Source organism: Nanorana parkeri, unplaced genomic scaffold (genome assembly GCF_000935625.1).
Source record: "Nanorana parkeri isolate BGI_ZX_2015 unplaced genomic scaffold, ASM93562v1 scaffold49, whole genome shotgun sequence".
NCBI lineage: Eukaryota > Metazoa > Chordata > Amphibia > Anura > Dicroglossidae > Nanorana > Nanorana parkeri.
Window position 1 is genome coordinate 2,882,124 of NW_017306317.1, and position 25,122 is coordinate 2,907,245.

Consider the following 25,122-nt stretch of genomic DNA (forward strand, 5'->3'; position numbering starts at 1 on the left):
CATTATAGAGCAATGCAGAATACCACCAACTAGAGGACTACAAATCCAACAATACATTATACAGCACCTACTATAGAGGACAACAAATCACAGCAATACATTATACAGCAATGCAGAATAAGATCATCAGCTATAGAGGACTGCAAATCTCAGCAATACATTTAACAGCATTGCAAAATAATATAAGGCTGAATACTCTGTGTTGCTTCAGGGTGGCGGCCTGATGTCGCCAGGGTCTCTGGAGGGCTGTGTGTGCTCTCAAATGAGCTGTGCAGGCTCTCAGGGGCACTGTGCAGTTCTCAGGTGGGCTGTGTAGTCTCTAAGGTGGGCTGTATGGGCTCTCAGGAGGGGCTGTGCGGCTCAGGGAGGGCTGTATGGTTCTCAGGGGGGGGGGCTGTGCGGCTCTCACGGGGAACTGTGCGGCTCCCGGGGGGTTGTATAGCTCTCGGAGGGCTGTGTGGCTCCCAGGGGGGGTTTGTATGGCTCCCAGAGGAGGGTTGTATGGTTCTCAGGGGGGGGGGCTGTGCGGCTCTCACGGGGAACTGTGCGGCTCCCGGGGGGTTGTATAGCTCTCGGAGGGCTGTGTGGCTCCCAGGGGGGGTTTGTATGGCTCCCAGAGGAGGGTTGTATGGTTCTCAGGGGGGGGGGCTGTGCGGCTCTCACGGGGAACTGTGCGGCTCCCGGGGGGTTGTATAGCTCTCGGAGGGCTGTGTGGCTCCCAGGGGGGGTTGTGTGGCTCTTGGGGGGGGGGGCTGTGCTGCTCTCATGAGCCGCACCTAGCACCCAGCTTTTAATTCTAACTTATACCCCCGTTGCAGTGTGTATATGAACATTTTCCTGGAGCATGGCTTTACACTCAAAAATCAAATTCTACCAATACATCCCTCTATGTCTGATGATAAATAATAACATAGATATGTCAGGTGTAAATGCTGTGACTATGAAATACTTACACTCACAGAACATTCACTTCCTGCTTTGAAAGGGCAAAATTACTTTAGTTTGCCCAAACAATGGGATTGCCTTGTCATCAGCAGAGCACTGCTGGGAAATCTCATCTGTAATTTCACAAGATCTCAGGGAAAGGCATTTTCCTCCCCTGAGATGATGTGCATGGTCACATGTCTAGTCACATGTGAGAGAGTTCCAGGAAGTAATAAGAGATCTAGTAATCTGCCCTTAGTTAACATGGCAACTGTCAGAAGCCTGGGAAAGAAAAGAGAAAGAAGGCAAAGAATACAAAGCTGACAATTATGTAGAAGTATGTGTTTGTAGATTGTAGAACATTTCTAAAGTTGTGTTTGTTATTTTAAAGATATGGGTAAAGTTCCTCTTTAATACCCTATAGGAAACCTGCAATGAGAAAACATGCAGGCTTCTGTTGCTGACCTTTGCTAGTTGTCTAGTTGTTATGTAGAGCCAAGAGACAACCAAGGTACTATAATCTCCAGACATAAATCAGTAATGGCAGCCTCTGTATATCTCTCAATATAGGTTTCCAAAATATATTTGGTTATTCTATACACCTGAAGTTTTAGCATTTATTTTCCATGCATTTTAGAATAACGGTGGAGATAGGTAGTAGTAGAAGTGTTTGAATAAAGATGTCATCAGCACACCAGCATGACAGAATTTAAGTCAGTGCAAATCCATTTATTGATATACACAGTGGTGACTCTAGGAACAATATATAGGGGGGGCACATAAGATACCACAGTCAAAACTGGGGGGGGGGAATATATATAATCAATAAAAAGGTATGTGTATGTAGACAGATGGGTTAGACTCAGGGCCAGAAGTGCTTGGATGGCCCCCCAAGTGACAGAATGCAATGCTAGGGTCCAGTCACAGCTGGAACTATTTGACCCTGTAGTTCTGCCACTGTATAGAGGACTATGATATCGTCGTGCAAAGTTCATTTATTTCACTAATGCAACTTAAAAGGTGAAACTAATATATGAGATAGACTCATTACATGCAAAGCAAGATAATTCAAGCCATGATTTGTCATAATTGTGATGATTATGGCTTACAGCTCATGAAAACCCCAAGAACCCCAAATCCACAACCTCAAAAAAGTAGATTATAACATGCAATCAATAAAACAAGGATTGTACATAGAACAATATCGGACCTCTGAAAAGTACAAGCATGCATATGTACTCAGTACTTGGTTTGGGATATTCTAATTATTCGAGTTTGTCACTCAGAATCTCAAGTGCTTTCAGGCAACACAGGGTCCTCTTCATCAGGCTCAGAGTAGACATTGTATAACACAGAACCACCACCTATTAGACATGTGCACTGCCAAAAAATTCGTTTAGTTTCGTTTTAAATTCGGATTTGTGTTATTTCGTTTTTCAGGATTCGGGTGTGAAAGTCAATTCGGATTCGGACGAAATTCGGTAGCGTTAGTACGAACGTTCGTTTCGTTTTCTGTTCTTATTCGTTTCGTTCGTAGCAAAAGTGACATTTGAGGGGGAAAAAATATTTTTCTCCTTCTCTGTCACTTTGCTCCAACGAACGAAACGAATAAGAAACGAATAAGAAACGAATAAGAAACGAACAGAAAACGAAACGAACGTTCGTACTAACGCTACCGAATTTCAGAAATGGAAATTCGGATTCGTTTGCATTCGTTATGTCTGTAATTCGGAATTCGGATACATCCGAATGTCCGAATTTCCGAAAATTCGTCCGGATTTAGATTCGGAACGAAACGAATTGCACATGTCTACCACCTATATATACACATATACTAATGAAAAACGTGGGACAAACCAACCCCCCCCGACGTCACAAAGACTTCATATTCCATTAACATTTCAAATACAGTAAACAAAGATTATGGTTGTTGTACAGTGGGTGATGAAAACATCAGGCTATATACAAATACCATCAGATGTGCATATACAGGTGAAACTCGAACAATTAGAATATCGTGCAAAAGTTAATTTATTTCACTAATGCAACTTAGCCGTCTACCAGGAGATTTTGGAGCACTTCATGCTTTCTTCCGCAGACGAGCTCTATGGGGATGCTGACTTCATTTTCCAGCAGGACTTGGCACCTGCCCACACTGCCAAAAAATTTCTGAGATTGTGGATCTGGGTTTTCATGAGCTGTAAGCCATAATCATCACAATTATGACAAATCACGGCTTGAACTATCTTGCTTTGCATGTAATGAGTCTATCTCATATATCAGTTTCACCTTTTAAGTTGCATTAGTGAAATAAATGAACTTTTGCACGATATTCTAATTTTTCGAGTTTCACCTGTAGGTCTTACCAGAAGAGGAAAGATGAACAGAGCAGAGGAAGAATAAGATGCCGTTGTCATTCAGTCTGAAAGTGCTCATACTGTAGCTGTTCTTGCAAGTAACGGCCGCAGTTTGCCAAGGCTACAAGGACGCTGATCGTGGGAGTCCCTCCGTACGTCATGGGATTACCTTGCCACGGCACCTGTGCCGTACCGCTGTAGTGATTGGGCCAAAAACAAAGCAAACTCCGCCCCTACGTGTGTTTGTGTAAGAGTCAGGGTTGCCATAGATACCTGACATCATATTGCCAATTGGCCAGGCAATCTAAGACGCTGGTGCCTTGTGTGGCCCCAAAAGCGTTTGATTTTCTGAGTGACATCTATCAATAAATGGATTTGCACTGACTTAAATTCTGTCATGCTGGTGTGCTGATGACATCTTTATTCAGTTATGTGTGCGGCGCCATCCACAGTCATTTCTAGCACCCATCAACACTTTGGTCTTCTGTACACACACGTTTTCGAAGTTCTACCAGGTGGATGTTCAGGCGTCTGTTGATGCAAGTGTCCAATTCCTCCTAAAGACAGCAATATAACCCAAACCGTTTCTAAATTATTTATTATTTGAAAGGATTTATATAGAGCCAACAGTTTGTGCAGCTCTCTACAAAATACAGGAAGACAGTACACTTACAATACAGATCCATACAAGAGGCAAGCATAGAATGAGGTCAAGAGGATTCTAGAGAGCAGGAGGCCTTGGAAAGAGCAGAGTGGGCTGTCTGGGTGATATTTTGAGATGAGGTTGGTGATGTAGCCGGAGCAGAATTGTGGATGGCTTTGTATGTTCTTAGGCTGATAACTCAGAGACATGTAGCAGAGGTGTTGGTAATGAGGAAAGCCACCTTGTGAGTTAAAGTAGAGAGAGGATATATCTAATAGGTTCCAAAGGTGGTTTTTGTAGAGATGGGAAAACCAATTTGAGTTCCCACTGTCACTGGAGGTTGTACAGGTGAAATGATCGAGCTACATCATGTACAAAGGCCTTTGCAAGCAATCAGTCTTCAAAATGAAATTGTGAGCTGATAATTGGCCCTTGCCAATACCCAGGGCCAAATTTCAATCCAGGGCAGATTGAAGAAAAGTTAGGATCTAGCCATGAGGTATGTCCTGGGATAAAAGTTTCTGGCTTTGCATCTGGAAAAGTTTGTTTTGCTTGTGTGATGGTAGAGGTTACATGAAGTGGACTTCTTAGCTTTTTTATGACCAAATGAAAAAGACTCCAGTTTCTTCAACAGCCAAGTTGTCAAAACCAGCAACTGTGAAGCAGGGTAGTAAACTGGCCCTTGGCACAGAAGAATGTGATGATCTGGAAGAGTCTACATGGTGTCTGCCAAGAGTACGAGGATGAAATTGGGAAGATGAAAATCACTGGTGTGCCTCCTATTTAGATCCTGCAGTGCAGATGGGGAAGGAGTAGTTTAAGTTGTACTGATCCCATGGAGCCACCAGTATTTACTGCTACAGCCAGTGGATCCTTACATCTGGAGACAAACATTTGTTAGTGGACCTGGAGGCTAGGCGGTCCACATGCAGCACCCCCCAGGTGACAAAACACCTCTGCATGATGATTCATTTCTGGAAATGATACAGACAGTATCCAACAACCTGTCAGCACAATAGTGCAATGCAGCAGGCATAAGCTGCAAATAGCCATGACAGCAATAACAGATTACAAGGCAAGGCCTGCTAAGAAAAACTAGGACTTGGAAAGGGTTTCCAGATGCTTGTCAACTTGCTCTTGAAACACTGGAATATCTTTCAGAGAAACAGTGCATGTTTTATTAAGGCAAGAAATGGCCACAATGAGAACGGTCCACTTTTTAGTAAATAACTCCTCCATAGGATATTGCTCAGAAAAGTGTTTAGAAGGAGAAAAAAAATTTGTCAGGAGAAATCCAGTCTTCATACTAAAAATGTTCCAGTACCAAATGAACTGGAAATGTTTTGACAGTGTCTATGGGAGCCCAGACTGGTAACAGCAGTGGATTCAGATGGAGGTTGCCCCATCTTTATGCATGTCAATAAGAACCCAAATGGTATCTTGTAGCCTAGGCGTTAGGTCAGCAGAATGAGGCTCCACAGGCACAACCTCATCCAAAAAGGAACAGCGAGACTCCATAGCAGCAGCTGACTGTGCCATGGCTGCTGCAGCTGCAGGAATGACACTGATGGAGACCGACTCTGAAGGAGAAGTGTGCAAACTTGCGTTAACCCTTCTGAATGGAGTCAGATATCATTGCAGTGATCTATCAGAAAATCCTGCATGGCTATTGAAAACTCCTCTCTGGAAAGGGCAGAGGAGGGATCTAGGACTGAGTGTGTAGCAGGGTATAATGATCCAAGCTATTGGCATAAGGTAGTATGAACACTGTAGTCCATCCTGGAACGGATAGAGGATTGCAAGCTGGAGGCCTATGGGACAACACCCTTTGCACTTAGGATCAAACATTCTGCAGTACAATTAAGGCAAATTGATACACACCAGAACCACACGGGGTACATACAAACCAGCCTGATCTGCTGCAGTTCATTAATGTGCACTGTGGTAACATGCGTTGCATTAAGGCAGCCCATTCATCTGAATAGACTGCTTAACACACCACAATGGACCAAAAATTACATGTGCACCATTTTTTTAGCCATTCACCATACCTCACATTATTAGGGGGAATTTATCAAAACTGAGGCAGAGAAAATCTAGAGCAGATTTGACTGCAACCAATCAGCTTATCTATCCCATTTTCAAATCTCACCTGAGCAAACTGGAGAGAAGCTGATTGGTTGCCATGGGCAACCGCTCCAGATCCTGCCTGCTCCAGTTTTGATACATTATCCCCAATTGTAGCACAAGTGCACTGGAAAAGTGTGTTGGGGTGCTATCCAGCATAAACACCAACACACATCACCGCAATTGAAAAGGTATGAGCAAGCCATTACTTGGAGCTAGATAAACTTTATAATAAAAATTGCAGACTTCCTTCTTAGACATCTGTATAAGAACATTCGGCACAGCCTAAGGTAATCCCCCCTTTTGCAGACTACAAACAAAATGATTTGTCAAACGCAATGAAGATGTCTCATTTACATTGTGGTTGCAGATACCTCAAGTTCAGAAATGAAACCCTTAAAGTTCCTCACCAGAGTGCTGTTTTACTCTATACAAGACATTTCCAGTTCTGTAAAGCTATGGAAAATGTTGGTCACATAATCTAAACTAATGTGGAAGGTCTATCAGGGAAGACGACTACAAGGCAAAGCTGAAAGCTACTTTTTGTGCTCAATCAATTGTTTCTCCAGATTTACTGGAACTGCTATCGATGCATGCTTTAATATTGCAAGATGGCAATATTCTCTTCTACTCTTGGAAACTGGCACAACATTTGAAGAGTATGTTCCACCTCAACCATCTGCAGTTTCAAAGCTTACCTATACCATTACTAAACCAAATCACTGGGTTTCCACAATTGAAGGATTTCATTGGTCACGTCAAAGAGTTACATACTGCATCAGAATATCTCATAGCTAATTTTTAGGAACCAACGCTTATGATGATTTGCTGCAAGCACATTATACTCGCTCAAATAGAAAATCTTCTCTTTAATATCACATTAAGTTGGAATACATTTCAAGGGCAGAGAACAGAAAAAAAATTAAACGGAGACATGGAGAGTACAGGATTATATATTTTACAATTTGCCTTGTTATAATACATTGGAGGCGATATGGTAAGAAGTAAGACTTTATATGTAGAAGGATTTTCGAGCCAATTCAAAGAGCCATGACAAGAGCAAAGCATTTAAATATAGTCAAGCATTTTCTGGTTTAACATAAGAACTTGGCCTTGCAAGGTTTGCGTTTTCTTTAAGGGATTAGTTTGACAGGACACAATAATAAAAAGGTCTATGAAGCTTTGTTTCCCCATCTAGTGAAGAGATGGAAGCCATTTGGCTTCTAGCACATTACATATGGCATTACACCAGCTCCAGAATGAGTTTTTTTTTTTTGCATGACAGTTTAACCGGATTACTCAAACGCAGCACATGTACCAACCCTCAAAGCACAAATGTAAACAAGCTGAAATAAATTCATAATGTAAATTTTGTGCTGTAGCTGAATTGTTTTATTTACAGTAATTTCTTTTTCATAGCAAAGGGCCATGCTGACCAGGCAAGTTGGCAGCTTAAAAAATGTTTGCAACCATGTTTATTTGTATGCACAGACACTAAAATCATCCAGGCGTACAACGTTCATGTTAAGCATGTTGCATTTCTTTTCCAATTTTGTAACTAAGAATCTTGTTCCAGTCAATCTTTGTGCGCGTCACTGGCAGCTGCCGGCGTAAGGCTTTGAAAGTAGTGTCAGACATAGTCTGGTAGTTCTCACTGATTGCAGTCTAAGACAGGAAGAGATACAAGGGTTAAATCATAAGAGTCTCAGCTCACAGAGGGTAAAAACAAGACAAACAAGGCTTGAGTGTTTTATCATCTACTAAGAATACATTTGCATCTTCCCACAACAAGCCTAAAATGTACGTCTAGTTTTGGATAACGTAGGGAAAGGAAAAAGAAAAACTCCCTTCTAACAGGAAGCGAAAGGAAAACTCCAAAGTGACACGAATTTCCTTCTTAAGACAGTTGTCCCCATTGGAAGATTTTCCCTCCCCTCTTGTTCTGGGGACAACTCTAAAGCTGACCATACACCTATAGAGTATCTGCAGATTTTCTATGGTCAGATGGAAAAAGTACAACAGATTCTAACATCTAGCTAAACTGTGTATGGAGGAATCTCCCACTGGGCCAAACTTCAGTATCTTGCTAGCTGGCCTCGTTGGCTGTCAAAACATCTGAATAATGCCTGCATCCAAATTGTTCAGGTATTTTAAACATGTATGGCCAGCTTAAATTTCCCCACATTTTCTTTCTTGGTGAAAATGGTCACCAGTACAAGAGGAACAAATCTCTTCAATGGTGACACAGGTCACAATAAAAAAAATGATAACCCTTTCCCACTATTTTTCTCCAGGAGTTTACTCTCTGGGAACATTGAAGGGGCCGGATGGCTGATTAAAGATGTATAAGTAATATTAGTCTTAGGGTTAGTTCACACCATAAGCCAGGGGTAGCCAAACTCCGGCCCTCCGGTTGTGGTGGAACTACAAATCCCATGAGGCATTGCAAGATTCTAACAGCCACAGACACGACTCCCAGAGAGAGATGCATCATGGGATTTGTAGTGTCACCACAGCACGTGAATGGCACCATAGCCATGCTCTCCAGCCGCAATGCGATAGCCCGCGCGGGATCGCAAGGCACGTTGTGCCTGCAGTGCGATCAAAATAGTGCCTGCAGCATTTTGATCGCACCGGACTGCAGGTGCAATGTGCCTTGCAATTCTGTGCGGCCGATCGCATTGCGGCCAGAGGGCGTGGCTACAGGGCCATTCACTTCAATGGCCCGTCACGCCCACTCCAGCCCGGCAAAAAAGTGATCTGGCCGCAATGCGAGGCAGTGCATTCCGGCCAGAATCAGACCGGAACGCACTGCTTATGGTGCGAACTAACCCTTAGCGTTAACAAAAAGCTAACTTTCTCTTTAGTAATACAGAAAGTTTAATTTTCACAGGAACCCCATGCACCATAAAAAAGGAGCCTGGCCTCTCAACAGGCAATAATTGGCATTCATCCCTGAGCAGCCTATATAGCTCTACAAGATATAACCCTGTGTAACCTTTTATCTGTGATAAAAGCACTGGGCATCCCTTTGTGTAAGTGCAGAAGAAACTGCAGAAACAATGCAATGTGCTTGGTAGGATTTACTGTGCTGTTCAAGAATTGTAACAGAGATGATATGCATTATTTACCTGTAAGGACGACACATACATGGTACCACGGTGCCAGTTTATCATAAATAGAGAGTAATGGAATATATACAAGATGACAAGAATATTAATGTTATGGGGTTTTTTTTCTTAACCCTTTTCCCTGCCAGAGCCATTTTGGATGGCCTAAGATGACTTAACCTGTCAGAGCCTGTGGAAGTGATAGGGCAGCAGTCACCACCAGCGTAAATCTGCTGCCAATGTATAGCATACTTTGGTGACTTCAAAAAGGGTGAAAGAATAACCTTTATTGAGCAGTAAGAAATATTTTTGTATTTTGACTTCAGTTACTTTTTTTAGTTCCAAAATAAAAGCGGAACAGACGTACCTGGTATTCGTTTTCAGCATCCTCTATAATCTTAATGAACTCCTTTGCAGTCTGACTTTCATTCTAGAAGATGCAATAAATCAAAATAGAAATCATGAATATAAACTGGGAAAAGGTTGCTGCCTGATATAAACTTCCTCAATTATTAGACATGACCTGATTTTCTTGGGGCAGCACTGAGTTATGACAACCAACCATCCATGAAAATACAAAGACAAGTGTTGCCATGCACAAACACTAATCGTACATAATCACAATTTATGAAATGTGAGCTGTAAAGAAACATAAAAGTGCCTGTATGCGAGAGGTTTCGTCACTGCCGATTCAGTAAAACATGAAACACACAGTAACCCATAGCAACCAAACATTTTCATACTTGCGATTTCATTCAACGGACACCAGATTGGGCAACTGGGCAACTGCGCTGCCAAAGGTTTTCCTTCAGAACAATTCTAAGACATTTGCTATTCTGACAGAACTTGTCGTCATCTGTTATCATTAGGGATGCACCGATATCTGTATTTTGGTACCGAATACCGATAATTTTTTTCTGGTACTCGCCGATACCAATTACAGAGTACAGGAAGTCCCATTCAGGAAGCCAGGTGGCGTGTAATGACTCACCATCTGGCTTCCCGATTAGCCGGGAAGCGTGTAAAGACTCGCCACCCGGCTTCCCGATTAACACGAAAGTCTGTCCCCTCTCACCTCAGCATGTCCAGCCTGTCACCACGGGGGCCTCTCCAGCCAGGAGCGGCCTTCCTCCGGTACCCAGCCGGAGCCGTCTTGCTGGCCAATCATAGAAGCCGCGCGTCGTGTAATGACGCGGCGCCCTGCTTTCCGATTGGCTGTGAGGCAGGCTACATGCTCCCTCGTCATGTCATGACGAGGGAGCATGAAGCTGGCTTCCCGGCCAATCAGAATGCCGGGCGCTACGTCATTACACGGCGCCCAGCTTCCATGATTGGCCAGCTTCCCAGCCAATCAGGAAGCCATCATTACACGCTGCCCGGTTCCTGATTGGCCGGGAAGTCAGCACCATGCTCTCTCATCACAAGTGAGGAGAGCATGGCTTCCTGATACAGGAAGTATCGGGCTAGGCATTGGAGCATTTCAGCGACTACGGGTACTCGCCCAAATACTCGGTATCGTCACCGATATCGATACTAGTATCGGTGCATCCCTAGTTATCATATAGGTCAGTAAGTTACCGCTACCTATTCGCACACCCATCTCATGTTTTTGTGGGTACTTTATTCCAAAACACTTTTATATGAAATGCACCACAAAAATTATATCACTAAAGCTGCTCATACACAGTGCAGTATAACCGTACATTTCCCTGGATCTAAACTCTAAAAATAAAACAAACATTCTAGATGGGGAGGTTTTTGGCAGAGGAGGAAAACTTCCTCTTTGCCCTAGAAACGCTTTAATTTTCTGTGTACATGGTACAGTGATAACATGTTAGTTTGTACATTGTTGATCCCTCATGGTAATCATAAGGAATGGATTAGCACCAGTAACTGCTGAACCATTTATTTTCATTGATTTAGGATTTTATTTTTTAACCCTTTCAACCAATTTGGTTTGAGGTTGGACAATAATTTTAATATTTCAAATGCGCCCGGGAGAAATAAGGGTTGTTCTATTTATGTAGGTAATCTGCCGTCTAGTTATACAAGGTTTGGAAGTTGTGCTTTAATAGGTCGGAGTGTTGCGCTGTTAAATATATTCCCCAATACTGTAGTGTACAGTTTTTCCAGCAAAATGGAAAAAGTTTGCAAGTGGGTAGCCCTTGGGACCTTAGCCATATATTCATTCTGAAATGAGAAAAGTGGCCGTATGGGTTTAAACTCTTGTAGGAGCACCATCAGACCCCGGGGGGGGGGGGCTTTTACCATTAAACATGCCTTGCGTAGCTTGATTTCCATGCTATCATTCTTTATTACCTCTGCCACCATAGAAGGGAATTTGGGGACACCAAATTCTGATAAAGATTTGTAAATGGCTGCTTGCTTGGTGTAGGATTCTTTCAAAGATACCCATTGTTTCATGTGATTGGTAGTACTGAGCGAAGAGATAGGATGAATTTTACCTTCACCATTTTTATTTAAGGATATACATTTGGAGAGTGTTGTGGGGCCACCACTTGAAGTTTTCCTGGTTTATTCCCTTTAAAACATACAAATATGTGGGCTATGCATTGGAAAGCCCTCTTTGAAGGCTTGTTCACACCAGATCCGGATGCGTTTCTGCATATGCCGTGCATTTTGATGCGTTCCGGTGCATTGGTTTTTTACCTTAAAATGGGCTTTCATGTGTAGTCCAGTGCATTCCAGTATTTGAATGCATTTTTATGAGTTAACAACCGTTTGGTGCACTCCAGAACAGAAAAAAATAGACCATACGTTTTTCCACATGCCCTGGAATTTACGTGAGGGTGCAGAACACAATTAGAAATTGCACAGGGTATAGGCATAGACTGCCTGCTAACAGACCCACTTTAAATACTTTTATACAGTTTTTAGAAGTTGTCAGGAACTTGGATAAAGGTGGGTTTACTATAGTCACCTGTGTTCCCTACCATGGAAGAAGAAAAAAAGGATTTGGGAGTCAACCCACAGTATCTGATCATATCAGAGTTGGAGGGATATTGCCACTATATTACACCTTTTGGCCTGGATGGGTGAAGAACATACTTACAGAAACCGTTAGGGATTCTTCAACATCTTTATGGCTCACCAACTGTACATTTCCATCTTCATAATAATGAACCTATAAAAAAAAATATACAATATTTTGTTTAATGCTACAAAAGTATTACCTTTTGAAGTCTTTAAACAGCAGTTAGGAGTGAAAACAATCAGCCATGTATTAATGCATTTCAGTAAACATTGCAACTCTGATGATAACTTTGCTTTTAAAAAAGGCAGTGTGGCACTGGGAAGAGCTGCAAAATGATCCTCAGGACCAGGACTACAGGTATTTAAAGTATTCAATGGGAATCTACTTCGGGGGAGGAAGTCTCTACAAGGGTTTCAATATGGTTATAGTTAGGGATGTACAGATACCAATACTAGAATCAATGCTGATACAGAGTATTTGTGCAAGTACTCTTAATTGCCCAAATGCTCCGATACCTTCCCAGATACCAGAACTTCCGGTCAGAGGGAGATTTCCTCTGACCGGCAGTGTCGCGAGGGAACATGGAGCCAGCTTCCTGGCCAATAAGGATCAAGCTGGCAAAATAGCATGGAGCCGGCTTCCCGGCCATTTAGGAAGCCGACTCCATGCGGATTGGCTGGGAAGCCAGCTTCCAGGCCAATTAGCATGGAGCATGCTTCTCAGGCAATCAAGAAGCCATTACCTGCCGCCTGGCTTCCCGGCCAGCGGAAGTACTGGTAAGGTTACTCAGTATCTGCAAGTACCGAAATGTAAATATCGATACAGAAAAACCCTAGTTATAGTTCACAATTGACCATAGTCAAACTACTGTGTAATCCAAGATATTTCACAGGCACTCAGAGGATGTTTTGCTACTCATCCATAAAGCTTCCTCAGCTCTAACAGAATAATAGCAGCTTCATGCGGTTTCAATGATGAAGAAAGTGACTGCAATGCATGTAGGCTGTTTTACCACCACAGAAGGTAAACCAGTGAAATACCTGAATTTTTAGGATTCCCACCACCTTCGTAGTAGATTGCGTTATAGTAAATTTCCATTCTGACCTCCAGCGTCCATTCCTAGAAACAGAACAGTACTGAGGCATGAGACAAATGGTTCCTAAATTACAACAATTATGGAAATACATTAATTCCTGCTTGGAATGGAGGTACACCCATCAATTAGTATTCTAGTAAAAACAGGATTTGTGTACTCTTCATAAAATACTTTTCTACCAGTTCAGTTATGGACACAGGATTCAGTGACATTTGGGTTACACTGCCACGTACAGGAGGGTCTGGACACTTTTTCTTTGCCCGTCACCAGCCTGAAATAGCCTCTCACACTTCCAGCATGCCTCAGTTTTCTAACAAAGCACAGCTGTAAACACACTGGAGTGGGACCTGTGTCCTTCCAATGATCACAGCGATTCCCTCATGAACAGCGAGTACAAAAACCGTTATCTTTTTCATTCATTGGCATCAGAAGAGGCTTGAACATCTGGTGGCAGCCTTGCAAACCTGGAAAACAGTCGCCTGGTTCTGAAAAGCCCAATAAGCACTCTCACATCTAGTTGAGTGTGCCTAACATGGAAGAGTGGAACCCAATCTTTAGGGCAAGAAGTTTGAATAATAATTTCTCAAAGCCACCGAGAAGTGGTGGAACAAGCTGGTTCCACTTTACATGGGCCATCAGGGATGACTAGGAGGGTGTCAGCCATTCCAATAGAGGCAGAGGCTGCAAGGTAGACACCTGCAGCTTAAACTACATCCAGACAAAATAGTGAAATCTCTTGATGCACTCGGGCTGGACAGAGACAGCAGCACAATGCTCTGGTAAGCTGAAAGGCTGAAAATACATTGGAAAGGATGAAGATTTTAGGTCTGAACTCCACCACGTCCTTGGCGAACCGATGGCATCAAGGAAAAAAAGCATGTAAAGAGGGATAGCCCCAATAGGGTCAATGGGCGGTTTTGGAAGTGTCGAGAACCAATGTCAAATCCCATTGAAAAACAAGTGGGAGCACAGGGGAAGCTGCATGAGAAGCCATCTACGAAGGTGTTAAAGATTGAGTGGCTAACCGTGTTTAGATCCCAAGTGAAGAGATTTGACCCTTAATAGTACTTAGACCATAAAGCAGGTTGTTAGCTGAGGATGTACGCCTGCCAATAACCCATACCTGGGATGTAAATGGCAGACAAAGCTGGAAAATGAAGTTCTGCGCAGGACAAATGCGTTTTTTACTTCCTCGAAGGAGGCTACCATGAACCCCCATGAAAAAGGGCAAAAGTGCAGACACGAGTAGACTTTTGGACAGAAATGTCCAAGTCTGGGAATAAAAAGTTGAAAGTTTTTCTTGTGGTTAAAAACTCTGGCTTGAGCCAGAACCAGATCCACATACTCCAAAATAATTTTCTCAAAATTGACTGCAAAAGTAGAAATACACCTTGAGTTGGCCATACACTAATATTTTTTTAAATTTTTTTTAGTTCAGCCGGAACAAAATATCACAAATTCCTCCATCCACGCTAAGCAGCGTGGATGGAGGAATCCCCCGCTGTTTCCATTGTATTTGGACAGTGGCTGCCATCAGAATCCTCAAATTGTGCTTACAGACTGGCTGCAAGCACCGTTCGGCTAAAGATTTTACAATGGGCTCCTTCGATCTTCAAATCTCAGCCGGTTTATCAAGAACTGGCCAAACTTTGCAAAGTGTATGATCAGCTTTAAGCCTAATGCAGTCAGTCTACCAAGAGCCCCATCTAGTGGTGGCCATTAACCCCTTCGTGACTGACGACGTACAGTGTACGTCGCCAGCAACTCCAGCAATATAGTAGAATGTTTCTCCAGCAGTATAACTACAATGAATGTTGTAGCGCAGGAAGCCAAACTGTGATTTCTTATTACAGACATATGACGAATACACATACAGCATGCCAATGTGTCTATAGAATGCATACATTCGGATGTTTTTACATGGGCTTCAACAATGCATTAAATATGTATGTTCTCTAAAAAGAGGCATGCAAAGTATGTGAAGCTTCATTTGCAGCTTCAGCACTGTTGGGGTATTCCAAACTTAAAGCTTACGTATACCCTATATATTTAATTTCTGTATGTTTGCCAACATGCCTCACTGTATACAGTTTTGTCAACCTGTTGTAAAGTTTCTTACCTGGAGACCCTGCAAGTACTTTCTGTTGCAGGCAGACAACACAAAGCCACTCCCTCACCATTAGTAGCAATATCACCAGCATATCATTCCTTTATTTGGCCATTGGGCTACCTAACTAATAGACTTGGTACATGGCAGGCTGACAATGTGGCTGCTAATTGCAAGGCAGTGACTTGGCTTTGTCATACTGCAACAGGAAGAGCTGTTACTGGCATAATCTCCCAGTAGGAAACTGCAACAGATTCACAAAAGATCACTTGCTTAAGAAAACTATACAGCGAGACATGATGCCAAAAATAGCGAGTAGGTTTTGGGCTCACATACACTTGATGTGGCCGTGGCATATGCAAATGACTAAACTAAATATTTATACATTTTTACACCAAAGAGAAAATGCAAACATGATTTCTACTTACAGTACTAGATCCATTAGGATAATGATCTTTCACATAGGATCTCACTGCAGAGTCCACAACATTCCTCCACGATTCGATGGCATTTTCTCCCTCATGGGGCTTGGGATCACTGGCCTCCTTCCTCAAGTGATCAAATCTAAAGGAAATCTTGTTCTTTGGATCCAAAAACCTCCCGTTACCAAGATCTCCATGTTCCGTTATTAATGCCTAGGGAGAGACAGGAATGTTATTCTCCATTCTAGCCTTATCCTGAGAAGTCTACAAAACTCCAGATCCCAAACTGTTTCCTCAGTTTCAGCTGTAAACTATCAATATTCCCTCAGGAGGTTCTGTATTGACACTTTACAACCTGTGAACCCTGAGAAATATAGCCAACATATGAAGAACAGTACTAATGCCTACTAACGGATCACTTGTAGATGTAGTTGTGAGGGGAACGGGGAGATTTTACTGCTCTTGTAACCAATTACAGAGTATATCAGCCTCTTTGCAACATAACGACGCCTTAATAACAGAACTACAATCTACCTGCTTCTAACATGTGAATACGTTTAGATGACCGTTTGACCGACTACACTGCATAAAAGTCAGTTTTTAACTTGCCTATCGTGAAAATGTAAAAAAGGGTAGATGGGTGGATCTTCAACACAGTGAATTGTGTTTACAGCAGCTTACAATTAAAGCAGACGCCGTGTGAAGTTTCCCCAAGGAAGAATGAAGCAGATGACTGCTGAACACTGACGGTCACAGTGGCAAAAAAAAAGGGGCTGGTTCAAGTCCCACAAACCCTTCCTAAGGGGATATCACTGTTTTTTCCTATTTATTAACCAGTTGACATCCGTGGTGTTAAACCCCCTTCCTGGCCAGGCCATTTTTCATCCAAAAAATTGCCATCTGGAGACGGCGCGGCAACCCGCAAATGCAGCAGTGCCGTCCGTCCGTTTTTTTACTACGGACGGACGGCAAGAGGTTAAAGGAAATTTGTACAGAGACAATATGGAGGATGCCATTGCCATCATCCTCACTCAAAATCCAAAGGACAGCTGTAGTGTGAATAGTGAAACCAACCACTAAGACAACAAAAACAGATCCCTGTGCTCAAAGTGAACACGTAACTAAATCAATAATGAAACATAGGGCTGCAGCAACTAAAAATCGATGAAATTGATTATAAGCGATAATGACAATCGCTGGCAACGATTCTCATCATCGATTAGTTGATTTTCGATTAGCTGCCACTGCTCCTCCATTCTCCTCCCCGCTGGTGCTGGCTGCAGTGGTCTGTGTCCCTTTTAATCCTCGCTGCTCTCCCCGCCCTATCAACAGAGGCAGCAGGTACACAGATCACTGCAGCCGGCACCAGTGGGGAGGAGAGACTGCATTCCCCTGCTGCCCCGTGCCTCCGCTCCATCTAGGAGGCTGGGAGCCATGCTTGGCCTACTATTGGATATTTTAAAATGCAATAGCAGGCTGGCTATTGCATCCGCCCACTGCCTGCTGTCAATCAGCAGTGGAGGACTTGATGGAGATCTCTCTATCTATCTCTCTATCTATCTATCTATCAGAGAATGTCTTTTTTGACATCTTGTCTACTGGACTAATATGGCTTACCCATATATATATATATATATGCTGCAGGAGCTGCACTGCCATGCCATTCTATTCAATGGATTCCAAATGCACCTCCCATCCGCAGTGTGATTGTCCGCACTGGAACGCGTGGTACTGCAATGCCCTGCGTTCTAGTGCAGCGCAATTTCAAAAATGTGTATACCGTTTTATTCTGAAGTAAACTTTATGTCTGCAACGCTTCATTTGTGTATTTTATTCTAAATAAATTAATTTTTTTTATTCTATCTGATTAATCGGGAAAAAGAAAAAAATACTAATCACTAGGCATTAAAGCCAGGCAACTAGCATTTTCAGAAGAGCTCAGCAATGGCCACTCCCACGGTTTAAATATATCAAGCTTCTTTAAAGCCAGAGGACGACAAGCAACTGGAGTTTTTAGAAAGAGGTTGGAAATGGCAGCCCCTACTTTACCTCAGTAAAAGGGGAGTCATCAGATGCAGTAGGGCTCAGAGTATGAAACCATAGGACGAGGCAGGGGACAATGACACTGCTGGAAAAGTCGTATGCTGAAGACACTGACGGAAGCTTTGTGCTAGAATATGGGGGAAGTAGGAGATGCCACAGCGTCAAGAATGCTACTTTGGGGGAATTTTGAAAATGGCTTATGGTCTTGTTCCCCTTCAGCTCCTCCAACCTTGTAGAGGGTTAATGTACAAGAATGTGTGGACGTATGAGAGGTACAGTTTGTTATGTGGGAATAAGTAAGAGAGACTCCGAGTTATCTTGTTCCAGGTGAGGTTGTTATGGCTAAGCAACAAGTTCCTGGAAATTTACAGAGTATTGGATTTCTATAGTTACATACGTGGCTTTGTCTGGTATTAATAGGCATGTCACATGTTAATCAACTTCTCTGCATAAATTGTCAAAATGGTATAAATGCATCCTTGGAATGTAAACCACCTAGCATGTTAGTCTTTGCTGGTAAAGTGCCATGAATTCCAAAAGGAACTTCTACAAGTCTCTGCTGGCATTATAAAATGTTCTGAAGAGATTTTTTTGTATGAAAGTTTGCCAGTGTATGGCCAGAAGAAAAACTAAATTAGCATGGGAGGAGTGTAAGCAAGAGAACCTGTCACTTTGTCCTGAATGGTCATATTGATAAGATTCTTGAAAAATGGAGCCCGTCATAGAAAGGACAAAAAACGAAACACACACAACTGTCTTTGAGCAAAAATGATCCAGCTTTGCAGACAAGAACGTACATACCTGATCTTCATATCCTTCAATTTTTACTGGGGTAAACTGATCCAAGTTGTACTGTGCGAATGCGCTAGAAAAATAAGCAGCGAATATTTACCAAAATTAACATTTCATTTCACATCACACAATCAACAGCCACAATCAATTACATTAATATTTCTTCCATCAATTCATAAAAGTGACATTTCTTCAAGCTCCCTCAAGTGTCTATAAGCCTAGATGGCATGGACCCTGACAACCAGGAGCATTGCCAGCTTTTCAGGTCATTAGAGACTGCAGATATTCAATAGGTTAAAAGTAAACTGTCTTGGAGACTTGGGGTGAGAAGAGAAGACCAGGTAAGCAGGACCTGCACAGGTAGTGAACAAAGATCAATGCCACTCACGTATGTAAGAAAAGGTATTGATACCTTGATGGAAAACCCCAAGCAATCAGTTCTATACATACATGTTACCCGTTTTAGTTTTTAACATGGTCATTCACACACCGCTGCTATACTGCATAGCCAGAAAACTCACTCAATGTTCACTTTAACCTTTACATTTTTCAGTGTCATCTGCTTGCTTTCATGAGGTTGGTTCATTTTTCAGTCGGCAAGCTGAAACACTGCTGAGCAGAGTAAGCAGTTCACAAGAACGGCTGAACAAAATGCAAGTCCTTTGACAGATAAGTGATCTGTTTTATGTATTTCATCTTTGCCTGGAAATCTGCTATAGCTTACAGGATAAAGACCTCTGTCAAGTGTTTACTGATGTCTGTGCCCCAAAGATTTCACTTCACTTCCTGTGTCATCATAAAAGACAAAGCACAGGGGCTCATCTTCACAGCAGGGGCATGGACATTAAATAAAACCTGATGGAGGTTTAAACTCACCCCCAGTCTTCCCTATTGTTTAATCCATAGTTGACCTTGAGGACGGAAAGCACATACCGATATTAAAGATAACTACCATGCACATAAATCTAATAGTTCTATACTGCAAAGCAATTCATTATACTGCCCTCCCCATTGATGCAATACTGGATATCGCGCTCATTCCTTGTGGCCTGTAGAAGAATGAACTATAACCGATTCTGTTCTTACTAACCTCCACTCTAGTGGCATTAGGCCGCTTGTATTTCATGAAGAGGGACTAGAAAAATCTGCTCTACCAGCAATTTGCTGGAATCAGATCTGCTATTGTGTGCTTTTTTATGGAATGGTCTGTAGGAGGGTTTCTTACAATGCTTCATAATGAAGGAAGGAAAACTAAAGATGAACTGCTGCTGGATAAAAAAAAAACCTATCAAACCTGGAGCAGTGTATGGCGACCCATCAGCTTCTCTTTCTCAAACTGAAGAGAGAAGCTGATTGGTTGCCATGGGCAACTACTCCAGATTTTGTCTGCTCGAGTTTTGATCAATTCCCCTTGCATGCACAGCAGCTGTAAAGGGAGGATCAGCACTTCCAATCAGGAGTCTAATAATTTGTACTGTGCTGCTGGTCCAACAGTGAACATGCTTACAGGAGAAGAGAGCACAGGGATTTGATCACTGGTGTGCTCCTGCACCTTTATTATGTTTGGCCAAACTGTGCTGCATTACTGGGGTGGATCTCAAGACTGTATTGACAAACATGTCACCAGTATTGCCTTGTAAATTTGGGATATTAATGCCCGTATACAGATATTTTAATATTGGACAACACAGGTAAACTTCCATGCTTATCTCGTGCCTATATACAGGACCATTTACATTACACAGAAAGCATTTCATTAATGCACTGCTTTAAGAGGTCTTCTACATACAGTGGTCATTAAAAAGGAGAACTATGGGGTTAAGGCTTTTCCCCATAGTTCTCCTTAGGGTAACGGAAGGACACAAACTAGCGTCCTCCCGTCACCCTAAGCTCAGTATATTGCGACGCCGCAGCTGTAGCGGATCCCGACAATTATGTCTGGATCCGCCCAGCTGCGTGAGTGACAGCTGGCTCTGCCTATCTAGAGGCAGAGCCAGCTGTACCCGCCCCCTCCCCGTCCGTTCTGCCAGTCAGCGCTGGCAGATCGGAGCGGGGAGGGGGGAATCCAGCCACTCCCCTGTCATGGCAGAGAGCTGTGACAGGATCGGGAGGTGAGCGAACATCGGTATGTGTTTGTTCACTTCCCGATCTACTGAGCCAACCTGTGACAGTCTCATTGTCACAGGTCGGCTAGAACTATGAGGTGAGTGAAAAGCACTCACCTCATAGTTCTTTAAGACTGTACTTGGCAGGGCACATACATTCCATATATGGGATATTGTGCAGTAGTACTGTAACATGTGATATATGAGATTCCAACAGTGTGGTCGAAATTTTGGTGGAACAGTAATGAAATGAACACTTACTGAGCAGCGCCTTCCCTGAGTAAGTTGTCATTGTTGAGTAGAAGCCGAACATCTGTAGAAGAAACACATACAAGAAAGTAGTTATTAGCCATCCTCAGAATATAGAATAGAACATCAGTTGTATAAAGAAAAAAAAAAAATACACTGCCTGAAAATAGGAATAATCATGATTTTTAAACAGCGTGCAGTAGATATTAAATGATAATAATATTAGTGATTCACATTTATTTTTATATATGCACCAAAATTAAAAACGGTCAGATTTGTAGCCAACAGTCCTTACTATTTCCAGCTAAAGATTGATTTGTGCACATTCAGGGCCCACTCCCACTATTGAGGTAATACACCGTCTGAATGGCACCCCAACATAACTTGCCAGCAGTTGTGCACCAATGTCCATTGGGGTTCGCTGCCAGGAATTATACATGCACCTATTTTGATGCATTAAGCAGCTCATTGAAATAAATGGGACAAAGTAACTCCAGAGCAAAATGGCAGCAAAGCACAGCCAAGGGGGTGCAGAGATCCCATCACTGCACCAGGGAACTTTGACGGGTAAATGTGCTATATGTTTTGTATACTAGCAAATAACAAGCGCTCCCGGGGCCCCAAACAGTAAAGTTACACTTTAAAAAGAATGCCAGCACATTGGTTTTGGTATAGAATAGTTCTCAGCACCAAAAACAAATCTAGATATAAAAGGTGACCCACAGTCCCGGACCATTAACAACTCAGGCCACTCCTTAGGGATTGTACACACCATGTCCAGACCAGAACACTTTGTCCCTGGACCAAAAAAGCATCCTAATGTATCCCTATGGTATTTCTGGGCTCTGTTTACACCAGCGCAGTCCGTTCCGAACCAGACAATGGTCTCTCAACAAATTCTCTCTGGCCTGGAATGCACTTTAACGCATGCACACGCACCTGAAAGCCCATTTTAAGCTAAAAAAATTGCGGTAAAAAAGAAAAAGCGCAATGCACCGCGTTCCAGAAAATGGTGTGACCCTGGCCTTATATTTAACAATTTCCTGTGCTTTACAAATATTCCAGTGGAGGACTATGAAATATGAATGCGTCTTCCCTAGTCCATGTAAACTAATACAATAACACATAATCTACATCACACTAAAATGTGTCCTATTTACCGGCTTCATTAAGAATCATTAGTTCCGTCACCCTGGGAAGCACATCACCATTCTAAATGCTGCCCCTTGTTTTTATGTGGAAAGCAGCGAGAAGCGTGCCAAATGAAATGCATTACTCACCATTAAACACTTCGTTGAATTCCCCTGGAGGAGAATGGATGATAAATTTTGCTGCTACACGTACCTAAAACAAAGAAGAAGAATGGACAAATTAATTCTAACCAACACAAAATATACGGTATGCGTATTTTAAAGCTGAACTCAGGGCCAACAGCTTAACATACAGAACATATTAAATTCATATAGGAGAGCACTTTTAGCTACTAAAATGATTGTATTATTTGGGAACTGATCTTTCTCTGTTGCAGTTTTAATTTCAATTACAGGTCCCTTCCTTGAACCCTTTGAATTTGTCACTCTGCTCTTTCCTTCTACCAGCATGCTTCTTGCACTGCAGCACACCTGACTGGTTCTGGATGTTGCTTCTCCCTCCCTAAACTCTGGATGCTGAGGGAATATTTATATCACTTCCCTCACATGGTAGCCCCCCTTCACCTCCCTCTAGTACTGTTAACCCAGGCAAGATGTCTGACATATGAATTACTTGAAATGTGCAATACTTTTGACAAAGCAATGCTGAAATTTCAACCCGTCTTTTGGGTCATTACTGGAATCAGGCAATTCTCCAAGGTGGCCAGCAAAATCTTTTAAATAAACAGTGTGCATGACCACATTGTCTGACGGACACTGTACTTTGCACTCATTGGCTGCCTGTAAAAGGAAGGAGTGAGGGGAGCACAGTGCAGAAGCAGAACTTGCTGTTGTACTCCTCTTCAGTGGGAAACCTGAATGCACTGAAGTGTGGTCACCAGAGGCCCCTCCCGATCAGGGTGAGGAGCAGTTAGCAGCACAGCAAGACCTCAGCAGGCAAGGGAGACCGACCCATAGTGTTGTGTGTATGTAGCCCAGGGGGTGGACATATGGTGGTCAAGTGAGGGGTCTGGGCTGACCAGCAAAGGACTCAGGGAAATGTGTCAATAACAGACAAAATAGTAGTATCACCAAGATGGTGAGGGTTAGGTAGGTGTCAACCAGGTGTACGGTCAGCATCAATGAAAAGCTGTGTAGACTCTGGGCTCATACAGGTTCTGGCGTGCATTAAGTGTACATGACAGTGATGGTAAACTACATTGTATGCACACAATGCATTGCCACAACACCCACAGTGCTTACAGTATTCTCTTTTAAAAGGAGAACTAGGTGACAACCTTTTTTGCCCATAGTTCTCATCAGGGTCACAGGAGGACATATACTGTGTCCTCCTGTGACCCAAACCATGCTGAGAGTGCCGCAGACGGGACGGATCCTGACAATACTGCGAGATCCATCCTGCTAGCTGATTGACAGCGGGCTCTGCCTATGTAGAGGCAGAGCCAGCTATGCCCGCCCCCTGCATCGATCCAATTAGCACTGAAGCATCGGAGAGGGGAGGGAGAGATCGCTGCGGGGAGCGGTTACTGACAGTAACCACTCTTTGCATGAAGATGAGCGTGAAGTGATAGGATCGACGGTATGTTTTCACTCACTTCCTGATCAATAGAGCAGACATGTGACAGTTTCAATGTCCAACATCGGCTCTAACTATGGGGATGAGTATAATTTACTACTCACTCCATAGTTCCCCTTTAAACTTTTAGTATTTTATGTAATTATGGTGAAACAAATTGGAGGGGGAATTTATTAAAAAAAACTGGGACAGAATCTGGAGCAGTTGCCCATAGTAACCAATCAGGTTCTCTATTTAGTTTGTTCATTTAAGATTTGAAAATGAAAGAGATGCTGATTGGTTGCCATGCACAGCTGCTCCAGATTCTGTCTGCTCCACTTCTGATAAATTCCCCTCCCTCAAAGTGTTGTGATAACATGACAAAAGCGTACATTTTATCACCACACACACACACACACACACACACACACACACACACACCAACAGACCCTACACAAAGTGAGGCTTCTTGGCTTTCCTTTGCATTGGGACTGTGTTGCACCATGCTGCACAATAGAGGAAAAATGTATGGGGAATCTGAAGTAAACAGACACATGGCCATTTATATCAGATTACTCTGAATCCAGCACAATCAGGTCTGCAGAAACAGATCTCTGATCCATTTTGTTTTTCCAGATCTGGCCAGAGTCAAGGGTAACCGGGTGTAAACAGACGCTCAGCCATTTACACACTGCTGCCCATAGACTTACATTGGGCATCTGATCGGGTCCACCTGGAAGACAGGTGGATCCGATTGGACCACCCACGTGAAAGGGGCCTTACACAACACACAAACACCTACCTTGCTGTTGAAAAATACTGCACAGGCAATTGAATAACCAGCCAAATTAAACCCCCTGCAGACCCTTCTCCTCTAATCTACTACTCACATGCAATTCTCTTCTCTGGCTGCCCTATGGCCAAAGAAAGAAGACCCCACTGTAGAAGTGCAAACTAAGCGTCAAGTAAACAATTCATCCACACAGCTACCTCCTCATTTATCACTTCCCCCTCCCTTTTAGATTGTAAGCCCTCAGGGGCAGGGCCCTCCTTACCATCTTGTCTTGAATTGTATTGTGATTTTAATGTCTTCCTTACATTGTGAAGCGCTGCGCAAACTGTTTTGTTGGAGCTATATAATAATAATAATACCGGTAATAATAAATAGTAGCCAGTGCTCCCCTTTACAAAATAACCTACTTTTAGAAAGTGTAAAATGTAGCTACAAAAAGTGAATATCTGTGGAAGATAGGGGCCTTCCGGATTGCTGGCCCTGACATCTCAGTCCTTTCTGGGAAGATTTCTGGGGAATGCAGAGTAGAGGAAATCTTGCAAGAAGACATGCCAGAACACTGCAAGAGCATCCCCAGGATTTAGCCAGAACAAGTGTGATGTCATCGTCTGGGCACCGCAGGTAGAAGATGGGGGGGGGGGGGGGGGCCAAAC

The 25,122-nt window shown here is 42.9% G+C and overlaps 1 pseudogene; it reads right to left on the reverse strand.

Moving 5' to 3' along the window:
- Window positions 1-7,422: 7,422 nt before the first annotated feature.
- The window catches only part of LOC108802160, a 27,218-nt pseudogene continuing 9,518 nt past the window's right edge, over window positions 7,423-25,122 (reverse strand).